General features: G+C 37.5%; 1 protein-coding gene across 1 annotated transcript in view; it reads left to right on the top strand.

Annotated features, from left to right (window-relative positions):
• The window catches only part of SLC1A3 (solute carrier family 1 member 3), a 67,065-nt gene that overhangs the window by 24,923 nt on the left and 23,459 nt on the right, over positions 1 to 18,683 (top strand). The gene's annotated exons all lie outside the window — the stretch shown is intronic.

Raw genomic sequence — 18,683 nt, 5'->3', positions numbered from 1 at the left:
ATTAGAAAGGGCTCAGAAAGTGCGTTGCCATATCTGACTTGGCCGTGCTGATCCTCATGAAGTGAGATGATCATTTTAAGGAACTTGGGGGGACAACCTAAACATTCCAAAATCTGCCACAGACCTTTTCTGCTCACAGTATCGAAAGCCTTGGTGAGATCAACAAAGGTTACATAGAGACCCTTGTTCCGTTCCCTACACTTCTCTTGCAGTTGTCTGAGAACAAATACCATGTCTGTGGTGCTCCTGTTGGCTCTGAAACAGGTTTAATACAATTAAGATATATATAAAATAAATATATATGTATGATAACAATTCATCATGAAATAGAGAAAGATTGAAAAAATTGCACCAGCATTAAGAGCTTTATGCCTTAATGTTTTTTTGAGCTGATACAGCAAGATCATAATGAAATTGAAATTCCAGTCCTTAAAACTGGCCCACAAGGTTTATCTGCATGTTTCAGTTATTCACTGAATATAAGGATGTCAGAATGAAGTACCTTTGCTTAACAAAAATATGTATTTCTGAAATGTCTTTCACAAAAACAATTCATAACCAGTCATTATAAAAAGTGTAATTTGAGCATAACATTTGTAACAAATCTTAAAGCTAGGGAAATTTTATAAGGGTTATTTGCAAATATTTTGCTTAATTATAGTTCAGTTTAATAGAGAGGTTGCTTCTCCTCTCCCAAAATTTTGAAAGCTTGGAATTTAGTTATACAGGGACCACTGCTTTTAAGTGCAAGTGAACTGGGATTAAATTCTGTACAGTTCTTTCAAATATCATTGTCTGGTAAAACATAACAAGGGATAAAAACCCAATTGAAGACCTGAGACTAATTTTTGCTGCACATTGCAGCAACAGTAAGAGAACAGTTTATTTACTAATGTAAGTCAAGATGGGTAAGGAGAAAGGGAACATAGAAACGGTGAAATTGAGGTCCACTGGCTCACCAAAGATGGCACAGCAGGTCAGCAATTACAGAATCAAGCAAAGATCCCAATATGAGTGTGCATTGGACAATAATGCTTGTCCAAATTGTTAATGGGAAGAACACTAGTGTGGTACAAATGAATCTTAATCACATACCAGAATTTTGTGTGCAAGATCCTGTACAAACAGAAAGTCTGTGAATCTTCTTCCACAAAGGAAGGTTGTATGGAAAAACAGTTCAAAAGAACAAGTACAGAAGGTTTACATCAAAGAAGAGAAACATCTTAGTACGTAGTTTGTATATATCTTTGTTTATATTTGCTCCCCTTACTAATTCAAATAATGACATAACTGTTGTTAATGGATTCTGGAAGACACAGAAACTTCCTTGCCTCTGATGTAGCATTTCAATAACAACTACAACACTAACTATTGCAGGAGGCACAAATTTCTTTCTTTTGGACAGACTCAGAGACAAAAGGTTTTGTCCCCACACTTTGAAAATGTTCATAGTATTTATCACTACAAAAAACTATAGAAAGTGTTGACAAAGAGCAGAAGGCTGGAATTTCCATGTGTGGATGTTTCTTAACTAACCTCAGATGTACATATGATGCTTTTGATTTCAGCTATCAGAGAACTGCAATGAACGGTGATTGATAAAAACAAGTAGTAAGGAACAATCCCCCCACTGAGATGAAAGAAAGATATACAAAGTGACTCAAGTAATAAAACAAAGCACACACAGAGTTGACAATTAACAGCCAAGCTGTAGTTGCAGTTGCTTGAAATTACCTACAATGAAAAAAGGGTAATATTCAAAGAAACAACTGCACTTGACACAGTCTCCAAGCTACTCCCTTACATTAGTCAAGAAAATTGCAGCATCTGGATATGAACAGATTCAACTGCAGAAAAGCCAGATTTTGCCCAAAGCAACTTGCAGATGTAAAATGTGGAAAATCAATGCTGTTACATATTGTATAACCTTAGGCAAATGATGTTTTCCAATTGTATCTCTCCTTGCTTTTTCTTTCTAGATGTGGGGCTGGTGAAGTTTTTTATTACCTACTGGGGCAGAAAAGAAGAGGAGATATGTAGATTAAAATGTCATAGCTCAGCAGATGCAAAGTATTTTGGTAGCTATTTTAGTGGTAATGCTGCAGAGACTGCAATAAACTTCAAGTAGCTGCATCAAGATGGTATATAGGGCCATCACTGAGAGCTGCTGTAGAAACCAAGTAGTTACCTAATGACTGCTTGCAGCTAACTTTGATGATATCATCAATAATCAAATATGCATAAGCAAACCGTGTTTTTTCACTAATTACAACTGTTTACCAGGAGTGTGTTAACCAGGAAGCTAAAAAATGTTCTCCTGAAGTTAGCACATGGTGTGATAGACCCAAACTAGGTTGCATGACGGGAAACTATGATACAATGGCACAGCCTCCCGCATCCAGATAGCAGCTGTACATAGCCTTCTGTAAAGACATAATTCTAGAAAATAGTTTGATGTTATTAAATTTAAGAAATTATGTTTTATATCTGCCTTGCCAACACTGGAATGAGGCAGTAAATGGCCCATCAAGTGTAACTGAATGCAAATGTTATTAAATCATATCAAAACACCTATCCTCCAGTAAAGTATAAGCATTTTTCATTTTGACAGTTGTAAAGTCCTTTCTTAACATGTTAAATTAATAGCAGCAAACATGAAGGGCCAGAATTTTGAATTTGCTCATCCTAACTCCTTGAAGTAGTTCCAGTGCTCTCCTGTCTGCTTGCTGACAATTGTATTGTGGAAAAAAATGTCACCCACTACAAGGTCCCACAATATTTGTGGTAATTTCAACAGATGGAAAGTCTCTCATTCAGACAGAACAGACCTGTGGAGCCAGAATTATCGTTCTCCCAGGGGCCCAGCAGTAATTCCCTTTAATTCATCGTGACAGAACAGACCTGTGCCTGTGAAACATCTTGGGTACTCACAGTTAAGCTGAAAGGTAAAAGCATTAACAAAAGTCAGTCTTATGCTTCTGCATTTCAGTTTAAAAAAATATAGAATTCCTGGTTCAGTTCATATAGTTCATACACGAAAACTGAGAAGCAGTTAGGCAGTGTTTTGTCAGTTTAGCTGGCCACCAGAGCAATGAATCCATTTTCCAAATTCTAGAAATTGGGAAATTTTCTGATTTTCCCAAAATTCCTTGATTTTTGCAAGTCCTAGAGAAATTATTTTAGAAGTCAGGATAATCAATGCCCACCAAATCAATGAAAAGTTTTACACTAATCTCAGTTGACTCTGGTTATAGGGAAAAGAAGAGAATTGGCAGATCCTCTCTGAGTGAAGCACTTTTCAGATTGTCAGTGCATTTGAGCGGCCTATATGTTTGTATGGGAATCTTTCTACAGAGGAATCCTGTTGATATCTCCTGTAGTAGTAAGCCGTCTATGAGTAACCAATCCATGGACATCCTAGGAGTGTGTTACTCTTTCATTTATGCCTTTCTTCTAATGCATAAAATGTTATTTGAAAAGTAACTTACCTTCTTTTTAAGGCAACTCTTTCCTCTTTCTCCCACACCCACATTTATAACCATGTCAGCATTGTAAAAGCTGAATTGCATCCCAGCATAAATTTTGTGCACTTTGTGCACACCAGTTCATGCATTCATATAGGTATTTACATATGCAACTTACATAACTGGATGACAGTGCTGTTTAATTTGAACATCCACATACTTTTTCCATGAGTAAAGGAAAACTTGTGCTTTGATATGTGTGTGTCCAAAACCAAGACCGGCATGCAAGTTACTAAGTGTGTAAAGATCCAGTTCATCATGTAAATGGAATATTGTAGAGTTAGAGAAACAACTGAAGAAACACCACAAATATTGATCCATTTTAAGAAACAATTTCATCTCAAACGAGCATCTTTACGGAAGATTCAGGCTTACAGCAGCTAAAAATACACAACCATGAAACTACAAACTTACTACTTTAAAGACCTTTTCAACATCTGTATTTATGTATAAAAACAAAAATCTATCAAGTCTGGAACATAGTCTTTATTAGTCATTATTTAGATAGGCACTCAAAGATGGAGAAATTGGAACCTTCTTATACTGTTCCCACCCACAGTCTTTAAGGAAATGTGGGCAAGATAAGTTTCATAATGATGTCATATAATTCTGAAATATTTTGGACAAAGATTTTAAAAGTTAAAAAACTGAGTTTAAATAGCAAGTAGCTACATTTTAAAAAAATCAGTAAGGAAAAAAAAAGCAGCTTAGAAAGTATTCAGTGCCTAGAAACATCAACTTTCATGTCAAAATACAAAACAAACTGTGTGCAGATTCAGAGTGTGTTGGCCATCAGTTTGACTATGATTTCCTGAACAAGTTTTTGCACAGAAATTGATCCAGTAGGAAATAAACCATATCCAGCTGGAAATCAGAAAGCATTGTGCAAGGCATGGATTTTAGAAAATTGTAATGAAACGTCATACGTATCTGCACAATAAATACACCTTTGGGTGGAACCCCTTCCTCAAAAAGTGCTGTACCTCTTAATCTATGCAAATACTAAAAGCAAGGAGCTACGGAAAGGTTCATAAAATTAATTTATAACTCATTTCTGAAACAATTTTTGCAATAGGCAATACACAGAAATCTATCTTCACAAGAGCCTGACAGAATAACTAAATGAACCCATATCTGACTAAAAATTAGAATGCAATAGCAGCAGAGATTAAATTCCTGCATAAAATCTGTACAAAATAAAATTTGATTATACCACAAAAAAAGAAAACCTAAGGAGGATATAGAGCATGCAAAAGTAGAAAGTATGCAGCACTGTGGTTTTTGAAGTCTTAGTCTCTGCAAGCAGCAATGCACAAACACCAAGAGTGTTCAAGAACAAAATCTGCAATAATTAAAGACAGCAAAACTAAAAAACTTCTCTAAAATAATTCAGTTTGCTAGTAGCCCTTAATTAAAGGCTGATTGAAATTCCATTGCAAAATATAACTTTTGTTAGCGGACCATTATTTTTTAGTTGTTTCGCGAAGTATTGAATAACAGGTTGTTATGCTTTTATTCAGTTTGCATTCAGTATGGGATTCCAGCTGAATTAATAACAGGGAGCAATCTCCCATCCACAAAGACTTGGTTTTGATTTTATGTTTTAGTTCAAACGCATAACACCAAGACTTTGCTTCCTGACAGGCAAGTCACAGTCAAAACAAAAAAGCAAAAGCTATTTGGAAGAACATGTAGGAGTTAAAACATCTTGCCTGAGCACTGATGGACCACTGTAAAACCACACTGCCTCTTTCTTAACATTTCTATTTTAGTCAAGGACAGAAGGACTAAAAATATTTAGAGAAAGCTCAAAACACTTTTTTGAGTTTAATACAAACAAATACGAGTTGGTTACAGAAAAACAGCAAACCTGAACATTAAAAACCTCAAAAATATTACAAAATGTAAATTCAGCTGCATTAGATTGTAAATAGAAAAGACTTGGTTTTGCATTTTGTACGGTAAAATGTCCAAAATGCAAAACCAAGCCTCAGCATTTTGGGAATTAGGACACTGAGAGCAAGCATTTTGTTCAGGATATTGGAGACTGAAACTGTAAAGAGTGATTTCAATAATGAATGAGTCTGTGGGAACATGACGGGTGAACTAGAATGGTGCCAAGTGCAAAGTAATACACCTGGGAAAGGGGAACGTGCTACACCTGTACCACACCTAATCACAAGTTCTCAAATGGGCATTAGAACACAGGCAAGAGTTCTCAGACTCAGTGAACAGTACAGAGAGGGTGACAGGGTTTACCAGTGTAATGGAGTTCTAGTGAAATGCAAGGAGGGATTAAACAGACTGTACCCTCTTGGCTTGAAAAAGATACAACATTTGTAGAGGCTTAGATGAAGTAACTGTTTATTATTGTATCTCCTAACTATTTTTCGTAATAAAGGAAATACAGGGTATCCAATGAAATAAGTAGGAAGTGCATTTATAATAAAGAAAAGGAAGCATTATTTCACACAGCACACAATTAAATTGTGTTGTACAGCACCACAAACCAGAAGTTAATAATTTCAAAATGAAACAAAATTCACAGATACAGTCATTATTCACTGTTAAATTCTGGTAAAGAGCAATTTAGGATGACTCTGGTCATCAATGCTCCCTAGACATAGGGAGGGCAACCAAGGGTAATTAACTCTATCTCTTTCTGTTTCTCATAGTCTTTCAATAAGAATCTGTTATCAGGTAAAGGTGAAGACAAAGAAATGGGTTGGCTGACCATTGAACTAACTAATTTCCCGTAGGTTTATATTGGTTTTGCACTCCATGGAATTTCATATCAGATTGAAGGAGTCTCTGTTTTCACTCGTTAAGATTTCACCTACCATTTGCTCATAGACAATGACCACTATCTACAGTTTCAGCTTTCCAACACGCATAGGTCTTCAAGAACCAGTTCAAAATGAAGGGAAAACTGTTCCAGGATCTAAAAATCATCTCACCTTCAACAGATGTAAGCTCACTCCATTGGCATGAAATTAGACTTAAAAATAAAAGAGCTAAGGCCAGCCATATGACAAGAAAGAGGGAAAGAAGTGTGCACAACTATATCAGAGGCTTTTAAATATCCCACTTTGGGAGGTTGACAGATAACAACAGTGCCCTTAGGCCATTATCAAAATATGACAAAAATGAGCCTGAAAACTTGTGAAGGGTTACACATAGCATAGTTAGGTACACAAAGGCTTCATTCAGGCTTTGTATGCTTTCTCTTTTCTACTGCTTTCACCTCTTTAGCTCTAGCCTGAATGCCGTGATCCACATCCTCTTTTCCTACATGAGAATATAGCACAACCCCATTGTATTTGCTTCCTTGTCAGTTTGTCTTTGCAATAACTGTCCACGAAGACTGGAAGAATCTAATGATAAAAATTCCTGAGGCTGGATTTTGGGAGCATGTGGAACAATACTGGGAATACTTGCACACCAGCTGAACTAAGACATATCATCGTTTCATCAATGCTATAAAATGTGACAAGATCCAAAGTACTTTCTGAATGACTGCATCAGCTAAGCAGATCATTGTAGAGGGACTGACCGCAGATCAAACCACATGCAGAAGGCTGTCTTCTTTCAGAAACAGGGGTCTTCAATGCCATCATTAGGTGCTCTACTCTTGTTTTCACTATGATTTTTTTCCATTTTTTTGCTAATGGACAGTTGTTGACCTATTAACATATTATTTCCATTTAATTCTCAAAGCTAATTGCTGGATCTCCTACATACTGTCCTTCAGACAGGTATTTGGGTTATAAACTTCTATAAGGCGGATCCATCATTGTCATTATTACTGGAGGCAGAGGTACTGAAACCCAGTCTCTTGATAGCATTGCTGGAAGTCCCACCTGAATTCTGAGCAATGGAGAAGGAGGAGAGCCACTGTGCACCACCACAAGACCTACAGGACTCAAGCCTTTGGTCTGGGTTCCGGTAAGATGTTTGGTAGTCTGGAAAAGCAGGAAAGCTGGCCAGCTAATTGTTCATCCCAGTATCCAGCCACGTCACAGCTCTCTTACTGGTGATGGAGGATAAGAAGGAGAAAACAGAGACGCTCAGGTCAGAAATCTCTAATAATTTGTTGAGACTTAGAGAGTCACAAAGCAGTTCCTGCATCTGCTACAACTTCTTTCATCCAGATACCCCTGTTGGTGTACATTTTTTCTTTGCTTACAGGTTGTTTCTGAATATATTCTACATTCTCCAGTTCAGACCTTGAGGAATGAATTCAACAAAATGTAAACAATGCTGTTGTTGATGGTGTGGAGAATTTCTCAAAAGATAATTATGGCAAATATACAAGAGCTGGCCTCATTGATAGAAATTGCTTTCCATACTCCTCTTCACAGTTGATAACTTTTTGCAGAGACCTGGCTGGCACAGGGTAAAATACTTTTTCCTTATTCCTTTGTTGCAATGTTGTCTCCAGATGAGTGCCTGAGGCAGTGGTGATCATGCCAAAATGTTGCTGGAACTGAGAGTCTCCTTACAGAATTGCCAGTCTTTCTTAACTGGGTGGAGTTAAGAACTCTGAAAGTCTCTTGGTGTGAACTTTTTCAGACTCACACAGTCAGCTCTGTTTTTCTTCACACAGATGAGTCTAGGGTGCTGTTACACTGCTGAAGTTTGAAGCGGAACTCTTGTGACATAACACCAGTCCCAGAAATGACTGGAGGTTTGTGGTGATGACTTATTCTAGAAAGCATCAGTTTGGGCTAAGTCTAGGCATGTTCTGCCACTTCTATGCACTGCATCAGATGTTTTGCTTGGGTCTCCCTGGTGGCCCATTTTTCCCTTTCACAAGGCTTTTTTCCTTTGATTCTCTCTAGAAATTGATCTTCCCAGGTTTGACTAAGTAGACACTAAAACAAAGCTAATTCTGTTTACCTAAAAGTCCATCTATGTATCTCTGTAAGGTAGCATTTTTGATCTTGGATAAGTGTAAAGCATGGCATTTCTCTATGAAGGAGGGACATGTCCAATCAGTACAAACACAGATTCCTCAGAGGTTTGTACACTTAGCAAATAAAAAAGCAGTTTAGTGCACCCCAAACCTTCAGTTCCTGCTACTGTGAGCAAGTTATATGTAGCAAACTAGCAAGAAAAGCATCTGGGTTGGAAAGCTCTTAAATTTTGGTTCCTGGGCTCACCAGGCACAGAAGTTCTGTGTATTCCTTCTGTCAATAATATCTTGAGAGGACCTTTTCCTCTGCAGGATTCTGTCAAAAACAGATATACTAATGATGATCTACAAAGACAAGTAAAAACTACTACGATACAAAGGGTCTTGGGGTGGGGGAAAGAAGTACTATCAAGGAAGGAAAAGGTAAATTACCTCACAGTTTCACACAAATGAATAGCAATTCTAATTCAATTCTAATACTGAAGAAGAAACATGAAAATAAAGAAAACTCAAACCTCAACTTCCATACCAGCAGAAGCTTTCAGATCTTATTGTTGTTCTTAATGATCTACCATATCTCAAAGTCTGGTATCAAAGCAAACTAAATTCCTGGCCCCCTGGTTGTGAAAAAAGCTGACAAATACATCCTGACTGTATTCTGAAAACTTAAGAGTTGCACAACAAAGAGCAATTGTTTGAAAAAATATTGGGGTTTATGGTATTCCAGTATTTGGAGAGCATGAGTTGCAGTTTCTGATGTATCAGATCTCATATTAATCTTTCAGCAATATTCATCTTCTCTACTCAACTGAAGAGCCTGAAGGGCTTTAAGTGTATGACAAGTTTTGAAAAGTTTTTTGGACTTTAAAACATTTATTTAGATGCCTCAGGTCATCACATTCTCAGAATCAGACTTTGTTATAATTATATACTTAAACAGGATTAACATTTTATTGAGATAATTGCATCTTTTTGTCCACAGACAACTATACCACTAGCTCCTTACTGGTGGTTGATAAGAAAAAGAAAAGTTCAGCATAGTACTAGAAGTACATTATTTGCACCACAGTTAACATAATGATGCTGATTCTTTCCTCCATAGAGAGCTCTCTTATTTTCTCTTTACTTACATGCAAAGCTAAATACTTACTTTATTCTGATATTTCACCGCCCACTTCTAACTTATTTCTGAATACTTAGATAATATCAGAGCTTCTCCAGTGAATATAGTTTCTTTTCAGAGCTAGAGAGAAAGTAGGTTTTGGTCAAGAGTTCACCTAATGAATGGCTATTTCATTAATGAATAGATTCTTGCACTGAAAATCAGCTTTGTGCAGTATTTACAATTTCAGTAGGTCTTAACTCCCCAGACTCTGAAAACAGAGTTAGAGAATATGTGCTTACTAAGCCTGGCTAACATCTGTCTTCTGGCTAATGAACCTGTGCGAAGGACCCACATCCATTAAGAAAATAAATCTTTCAAATTCAAGATAGGATGATTAATAGTTTGTTAAAAAGTAAACACACTACTTTTCTGTTCTGCAGAACATCACAGTCCAGTGATAACAGTGACTTAAAAACCCCCTCTTCTCTTACACCCATTTAGTTTAAAATCAGCTGGTACTTTCTTTGGTACCTGAGACCTCTCATAGAAATTAATATTCTGAATCCTGCCTGCAAGCAGATGATGCCCAGATGGCAACAGTATAGCATTTGAATTGTAGAAGCCATAACTCCTATTTCAACTGCACTTAGCACTGTAACATCCTGAAAAAGAGCTTAATAATATTATTAAAAAGCACTGACTGCTACTGTCAGGCATTCCAGAGAAAATCTTAACTTCTTTCCACTGCCTCCTACAAGTCTGTAAGGTGAAGAAATACAAAGAAAAAAATGTGCGGCTTTGATGTTGCAAGGCTGACCCGAAGTTCAAGAGGTCACTGAAACAAAAGAGAGAAAAGAAGGAAAACAAAAGCCTGTTCACATGAAACTCCAATTCCACACTTTCTTAATGAGTTCTCAGAAGAACCTTAACATCATTACTGAATTGTGAAAAAACCCCACCAAATTATAACGATAATTTAAACCATAATAGACTAATTGCAGCTAAAGTAATGACTCCTTAGTATTCACATGGCATATTACCAGAGGACCTTAAATTCACAAATAGAAAGTATTTTTTTCCCTAAACTTCATTTGATTGTTACCGATTAAATTCTTGGGGGATTTAGGGTGTAATTAAGTTCCGATTTACTCCTATAAAAAAAGAAGGAAAAATGCTATCATGTTATTAATTTATTATTAAGATACTAACTTATGGGTTGTAAGTACTGTTTTGTAAATCCTACTAGTTCATAAATTTATAAATGCTTATACAATTTTTTTTTCAAATTGTGTGTGCATTGGATCCCATACTAAATAGATTTGACTATATGAGATAAATGAAGACTCAGGTTTCTAGATTCTTTATCAATACAAGACGCATTTTTTACTGCCACGTAAAGCTTTATGTGCGGAATTTTTCTTATCAAATCCAAGTTCATGTGATTCTTTAAAAATGAGAATCCAGGAATACTCTATATTGTCAAACTAGTTACTGTTCTGCAGTTTTTAGTACAAATAATGACTTAGAGATATGAAAGAGCTCTGTGCATTTCCTTTTTGACATGGATAGATATAATGTAGTGATGCATCTTATTTGTGCCTGAACTGTCAGAGGGACTGACTATATTATATCCCACTATATTAGTGCACAAAAGTCAGTAAAGTCTTGGGTGTAATGTCTTTCAGGATAAACCTCCCCAAACTGAGAAGATGTTATATCAACACTGCTGACTTCACTCTGTTGTGGTGAATAACTGAGCTAATTTTATATCACTGTGGGGAGCAGGATAGCAACAGCACCATGGAGCTCCATTCAAAGTGATTTATATTGCTTCATGTGAATGCAAATAGCACCTCAACTTGGTGGAAGCTAAAATTATACTTGAAGTGTGAGAGAACAGAAGTCACCAAACAATGTGTGAGTCCGTCAAGAACATCCTATGGAGGCACACACACTGTTGCAAAACACTAACAACTGGAAAAATGTATGGCACATAGGAAGGAATGTAATAAACTAAAATGATTGCAAGAACATGTAAACACACGTGTGCAACACAGATAAAAAGAAAAGCACTAGATCCGTGAGCAACTCAGATAAATTCTCTGAAAGATCAATGGATAAAACAGCAGCAGATGAATGAACTGCTAGCTTGAAAGCAAAATGAACACTGAGCACTTCTAAGATGGACACAGATGCACAAATCAGTGTTGTCTCACTGATAAGATTTCTGCAAAAAAAAAAAACCCAACAAAACACAAAGCAGAGATATTTTGATTGTTAGCAAACCTGGTGCAAGAATAGATAGTAGCTACTGCAACAACAAAACCCATGCAGGATTCTTTAGTGGATGGGCAGTTGCTAGTGTAACTTCAGATCACTCAAAAAAATCAAGTCCCGTTGAACATATCTAAAGGCAATATCACATCATTCTTATCCAAATTACCTTAATACTCCTGAATTAGCAAAGAAGAATGATCTCAAGGTTTTAAAAATTGTGCTAAAATTAAAATTCCAAACAGAAGTCCAAAGGCCAGGTTGTTATCAGGTGCATTAGTCACACTCTACCATTAGTTCAAATCTTGTGTTGAATCACATCCAACTGGGCAAAGCTTCTTTCCAAATGGTGGCTGCTGCATGAACTCTATAAAATTAACTTAACTACCGTCAGATCCTAGTGGACAAACATCCAAATAAGACACTATCCCTGCAATAAAGTCTATTATGGGAGATTGTAGTGAAGAAGCCAAGAAACAGGCTTGCCAATAATAGTGAATCACATTTTGGTGAGAAAGTGATGCTTCCAGCATAGAGCTGTGACAAGTTACCAATCAGTACGGTTCCGTACCCCAAATTCCCTTTTTTTTTTTGCACACTCATAGATATCTTCATCTGTCTTTTTCTAGAGGGGAAACCTTAATTTTCCATTCTTTAAATCTTGCACCTCTCTGACGAGAATTGTATCAATTTTTCTAGCAATTCAACAGAAATGTCTCTTCAGGCATGTGTTACATGCCCAAGATAAAAAGCAAATTATGTTTTACATTAGACTGCATTACTAGCTACTGTTCCCTTATGAATACCTCCAATCTCACATCTGTATTCTAAAGGATGTCACATTATTTTTTCAGTAGCAACTAAAGAGTACCTAAGGAGTGATTTGGCATAGTAAATAGCTTACATGTTCGTCACATGGTACAGAGCCAGTAAGATAACAGAAGCACTGTACATTTGTGGAATGTTATTTAATAAGTGTTGCTCATATAAAAACAAGTCTGTGAAAAACTCCAGGCACAGTTTGCCAAAACTTAGACCGGCATTTCAGCAGATTAAAAGCTTCCACATGTATTTTAAGAAATTTTTAATAGAGCACTGAGTAATGTCCTTAACACCATCCAGAAGGCAAAGGTATCTTTAGGCCTTGTATATTGATAGGATGCAGTACATGTCATGTTTAAAGTAGATGTTTTTGGCAATATGTTCAGAATAAGTCAAAATTAATATTTTCATCCTCAGGGAATAGGATCGAAGTCTTATAACTATTGTTATTTCAGTCTTGTAACATATGCTTTAGGATTTAAATTAATTTAATGTGCTTTGGCTTATCAGCTACCAAATTTTTTTCCTAATTAAACTGAAATTATTTACCATGTTATATTATGCTTTTTCATAAGCAAAAGTACTTATTTTTTTCACTCCTTATACAGAAACTAATCAGCTTTATGCCCAACAGAAGAATCTCATTTCCAGGAAAGCTTAGTCAAAGTGTCTGGACATAAAAGGATGTCTTTTTAGAATTGCTCTATGCAGGTAGCAGCAGTGTTTTGTTACAAAAAAAAATTGTGAGCTGCTATTTTCTGTGTTCCTGGGTCTCTGATTCTTGGCTTGAATACAGTCGGTTCTTTGTACTCTGTTATTACAATGAGGTAACCAAAGAAAGAGAGTCTTGGTTTGAGACTGTCAGCTGTTACTAATCACTGCTCCATGGCTTGCTGTGAATCCCTGCTTTCCTCTCCCTCCTGCTCTGCTTAGCACACATAAAGAAGATAAATTACTCCCTAGTTTCCCTTCAAAAAGCATATTGTTTGTCACATTCCAACACTGTGAGCAAAAGATGGAATAATGTGAAGAGTTAAATGAGTATCTCAACAGCCCCACAGCAGGGTCCTTCTCAGGCAGATGTGAGTTTCAGGAAATGTACTTTCCTACTGTTTCTTCAAATGTATCCTGTTATATTGCAAACCTGAAAAGCAAGTTAACTGTACTTCTCAGAACAGTAAAATGTAATCATGCAGGAGTTTTCATGTAGTAAGTAAACGTCACTAACATTCAGTAGATACACCATCCAAATGTACAATATTTACTTATTTCATTTTACCAGAAAATGTTGTACTTTGTTTTCTATAAATGTTTTAGCTTTGAGCTTTTAAGTCTAGGGAGGTTTATCAAATTTTGCTGCCCTCACTGACTCACAGCGACAGAAGAATTTTAAGGGAAGAATCACAGAATGATTTGGGTTGGAAGGGACTTTTAAAGGTCATCTTTTCCAACCCCCTGCAGTCAGCTGGGACTTCTTCAGCTAGATCAGGTTGCTCAGAGCCCCCTTCAGCCTGACCTTGAATATTTCCAGGGAGGGGCAGCCTCTACCTCTCTGGCCAACACGTTCCAATGTTTCAACTCCCTCACTGTAAAAAAGTTCCTCTTCATATTCAGTCTCAATCTACCCTCTTTTACTTTAAAACCACTACCCCTTCTCCTAAATCAGCAGACTCTAAAGTCTGTCCCTGTCTTTCTTACAGGCCTCCTTTAAACACTGGAAGGTGCTATAAGATCTCTCCAGAGCCTTCTCTTCTTCAGTCTGAAGAACCCCAACCCTCTTAGCTTGTCCTCATAGAGGAGGTGCTCCATCCCCTGATATCTTTGTGGCCTTGTCTGGATGTGCTGTGACAGGTCCACATCTTTCTTGTGCTGAGGACCTCAGAGTTGGATGCAGTGCTCCAAGTGGGGTGTCATGAGGGCAGAGTAGAAGGGGAAAATCATCTCCCTCAGTGTGCTGGTCATGCCTCTTTTACTCGCTCTTGTCCAGCCTCTCACCCACCAGCACCCTTAATTCCTTCTCAGCAGGGCTGCTCTCGGTCTGTTCATCCACCAGCCTGGATTGATACGGGGGGTTGCCCCAACCCAGGTGCAGCACCTTGCACTTGGCTTTGTTGAATCTCATGAGGCTCCCATGGGCCCCCTCCTTGAGCTTGTCCATGTCCCTCTGGATGGCATCCTGTCCTTCAGGTGTGTCAAACACACCCCTCATCTTGGTGTCATCTGCAAATTTGCTGAGGGTGCACTCAATCCCACTGTCCACGTTGTTGATGAAGATATTAAATACTGGTGGTCCCTGAGAGACACCCTTGTCCTCGATCTCCATCCAGACCTTGGGTTGTTGACCAGTCAAATGGTTTGTGCACCAAAATAAGCCAAGTAAGAAGAGAGCAAGGCTGTGGAATACCCTAACGGGGAAACAGGGTAAAAGTAGCTGCTGGTTTGAAACTCAAGCTCAGTAAATTTTTAACCAATTCTGTGGAATATATTTGCCTGTTGTATTAGAATGCTAGATTTGATGGCCCAGGAAATACTTTCCAACGTGGATTACTGCCATATTTTTTATGAGATAGCAAATAATCTTGATGCATTGAAGCCCAACAGTTTCATGAAGTGAAGTTATTCCACTGAAAGAGCGGTATCCGTGATGAATAACAACAAAATGGTCTTTCATTATTCATGGCTAACTGAAAGGTAAAAATCACTGTAAAGCCACTAGAGATTATTTGGGCTTCTTCCATTTTTGCCAGTCAGTGATGTTCGGACATAATCTTACCATGATTTCATGAACATTCTCCTTCTGACAATAAACTGTGGCTAAAAGAGCAGGTGCAACAGAACAAAAGATGAAGTAACAGAGTCATTTACAGAATGTTTTCCCTTAACAAGAGCTAAAAACAGATAGAGGAAATAAATTTGAAGCTAGCACACATTACATTTATTTGCTGGTGTGTTTGCATCAGGAAGTATGGGACCAACAGAAAGAGTACAATTGTCAGTTTGCATCACCAAATTCTTGTCATCAGATGCTGTATGGTGTTTGCTCAGCTATCATTTGAGAACAAAGGCAGCTTAAAGATAAGTAGAAGGAATTAAAGAATGCTAACTTGCTTTAGCAGTGCTCCTGACAAAGAGCACAGGATGGACTTTACCAATACAGGCCAACTTTAAGCAATGACAAACTAATGCCAAAATGCTTGTTTTCTGCCCTTGACACTATTTCCTTCTGCTTCCCTTGTAAAAGTTCTAGTGTTCACGTGACAGAATTCTGAAATGATTGAAAATGAGAAACAGAAGAATTAACCCTACAAAACCCAAAGTTAATAGTTTTTTCGAAGCAAGGATGGGCAGGACTATTAAGCTGTGGGGGCAAGACTAGTCATTTAGGAGCCATTCTTAGCCATTTAATTGGCTCTTTGAATTGCATTACTATATCCCAGCCATGGGTTTCATTAGTCAGCTTGGCTTATTCACGGTCATGTAATTTTGGATCAAATACAACTGCTAATTTTCCTGTGAGGTGTTTGGCCATTGTTCTTAATGGAACTGGAAAAAAAATTAATTATCTAAATATTCCTATTAATATAAAGATAAGTTACATTGAGATTTGGGAGCAGCTTGCCTCATCAGTTCATGTAAAAAGATGTACAGAGCTACATTTCAAACGTGTATTTTGTGTGGTTTCAGGAAGTCATTAGCTGTATTGATTTAATATTAATTAACTTTGCTAATACATATAGTCCTTTGAAAATGTTATCTTTTTTCTTTGTAATTTTACTACTTTACTGCTAGTGCTATTAAAAATAGTGGTCTAGATTTTGGATTAAATTTGTACCTGATATTGTGAAGGACACAATTGTCAAAGCTTAAATTTAACTTTTGTTTTCTGGGATTGCTAAGCACCACACAGGACATGCTCAGCTGCTGTCAGAATAAAGCTTTAGAGCTTAATCATGCTAATTAAGCTTAGGCAATACTTCCACTGTCTTTACCTAACTATTGCTTTTCCTTACAAATTTTCTGTCCGAGACCTTGCACAGTGTTATTCATTTCCACAGATCCTCATCAACATACACAAAAGGGATTGTTCTCACGGTCTCACACTGAGAGTTTACTCATCACACAGTGCTTAGCGGGTGTAGGGGGTGGGAGTAGCCCATTTGAGACCGCTTCATTAGGAGAGTGAAAGACAACCTTAAAGAAACAAAATTAGGGCAACACTCCTGAGTCAACAGTTGCCATTATTGCTGTTCCACCATAGGAGTCCTTAACAAGCAACTGCAATTTCCTAATGAAGAGACTGTAAAAAGTAAACAGGGAAATAATTAGGAATAAAAAGATGCTCTGTTCATAATGTTTTGTTTTTAAAGACTTAGTACAAAACATCTAAAGGGAATTTATATAAAAATCTACATTGGCAAGGAAGTGCCATCAATTCATTTCTAATAAGCTGAATAAGGAAAGAATTCATCATCATAGAAATCCTCTCCATTTTATTTCTGGTGGTCAATATGTATGACTAGGCAAGAATGGACACATTCAGAACTGTTCATCATTATATGCATTTTCATCAACATAATGCCACATGTTGGCAGAATTCTGACTTAGATGTGTTCAGATCTGTGCCCACAGATGGAACCCTTGCAGCAGTGACTCTTCAGCCAAGTGCCTGCGCCAGGGTTCTGAACCCACAGTCCCTCCTCTACTGAGCAGGATTGCTACTGTCCTGTGAGGAGTAAGGGGGGACTTTGGGCTTGTCCAAAGGAGAAGGAGACTGAGGGGTGACCTCATTGCTCTCTGTAGCTTCCCGAGGAATTTTAAATACAGAATAGTTTAGGGGGAAGGTGCCTACAAAGACCATCCAGTCCAACTCCCTGATCAATTCAGGGCTGATCAAAAATTAAAGTTACTAAGGGCATTGGCCTCTTAAACACTGACAGGCTGTGGTCATCAGCCACCTCTCCAGGGAGCCTGCTCTAGAGAAGGTGCGCAACCACCCTCTCTGGAAAGAAATGTTTCTAAAGGTGCAGACTGGACCTCCTCTGGTGCAGTTTCAGCTGTTTCTACTCACCCTGTCACTGGATACTAGGGAGAAGAAATCAGCATTTCTCTTTCCCCTTCCGCCTGAACTATTCTGTATTTAAAATTTTCATCATTCATTGCGTCAGAAGTAATTTTAAGGAAACCAAAAGTTAAAAACATTGTGGGCAAAATGTTAGATTCTGTTACAAACACAAGAATTTTAGTGCAGGAAAGTGAAAAACACATCAGCTACTTAGTTTTTTTAAAAGTTTTTAAAGGGCAGCAAAAATATTTCAGAAACAGGGACTTGCAATATGAAAAGTGGTGGCTGAGCATTTCAACCGTTTTCAAACTGAAATTGTACACGTGCATATCTTACACATATGTAAGATATCCACACCCCCTCCCCCAGTGACAGTCTTGTTTGCTCTGAGAAATAAAAAAATCATGGAAGGTACCAGGATCAATCCTAAGTAGTGACTGTTTTTCTAGGGCAAGCAAAAGAAAAGGAATCTTGCTACTTTCCCACTTCTTCAGTGGGATACTATTTACTTTGGATCCTATCTAAAAACTGCTAGTTATGGGCTCTCATCTGTCAAAATATGTTAGTTAGTGATTGATGTTGTGGCCAAATATAAGCCCAAGAATGCTTTGCTGAGTAGGAGTTTACACACAGAAATAGAGCCTCAGTCATACCGGCTGCTGACCAGTTACTGTTGTGGCAAATAAGCCCATTCGATCTAATTGTGTAAATATGTATATTCTTTTTTTTTTTTTTAGAAAATAGCACATTCAGAAACTCTTAAGTACTGCATCAGCAAAAGTGAGCATGTGCATAAACTCAGATCTCAGACTGAAATAGCTCCTGGCTTGAGGACGTTGGACTGTTCTGCAAAAAATCAGTTGATGTAGTTGTGCTGATCAATGGGAGAAACTATTCTGAAGTTGCAGGACTTTTAGGGGAGGTTCTGCATTGCAGGTTTTAAAACAACTCCTTTGAATTTATTCTTGAACAAGCCAATTC

The sequence above is a fragment of the Neopelma chrysocephalum genome, unplaced genomic scaffold (assembly GCF_003984885.1).
Source record: "Neopelma chrysocephalum unplaced genomic scaffold, ASM398488v2 Primary Assembly neopelma1_96688, whole genome shotgun sequence".
Lineage (NCBI taxonomy): Eukaryota > Metazoa > Chordata > Aves > Passeriformes > Pipridae > Neopelma > Neopelma chrysocephalum.
The sequence above is the reverse complement of the archived record's forward strand: the minus strand, read 5'-3'. Positions and strand labels throughout refer to the sequence as shown.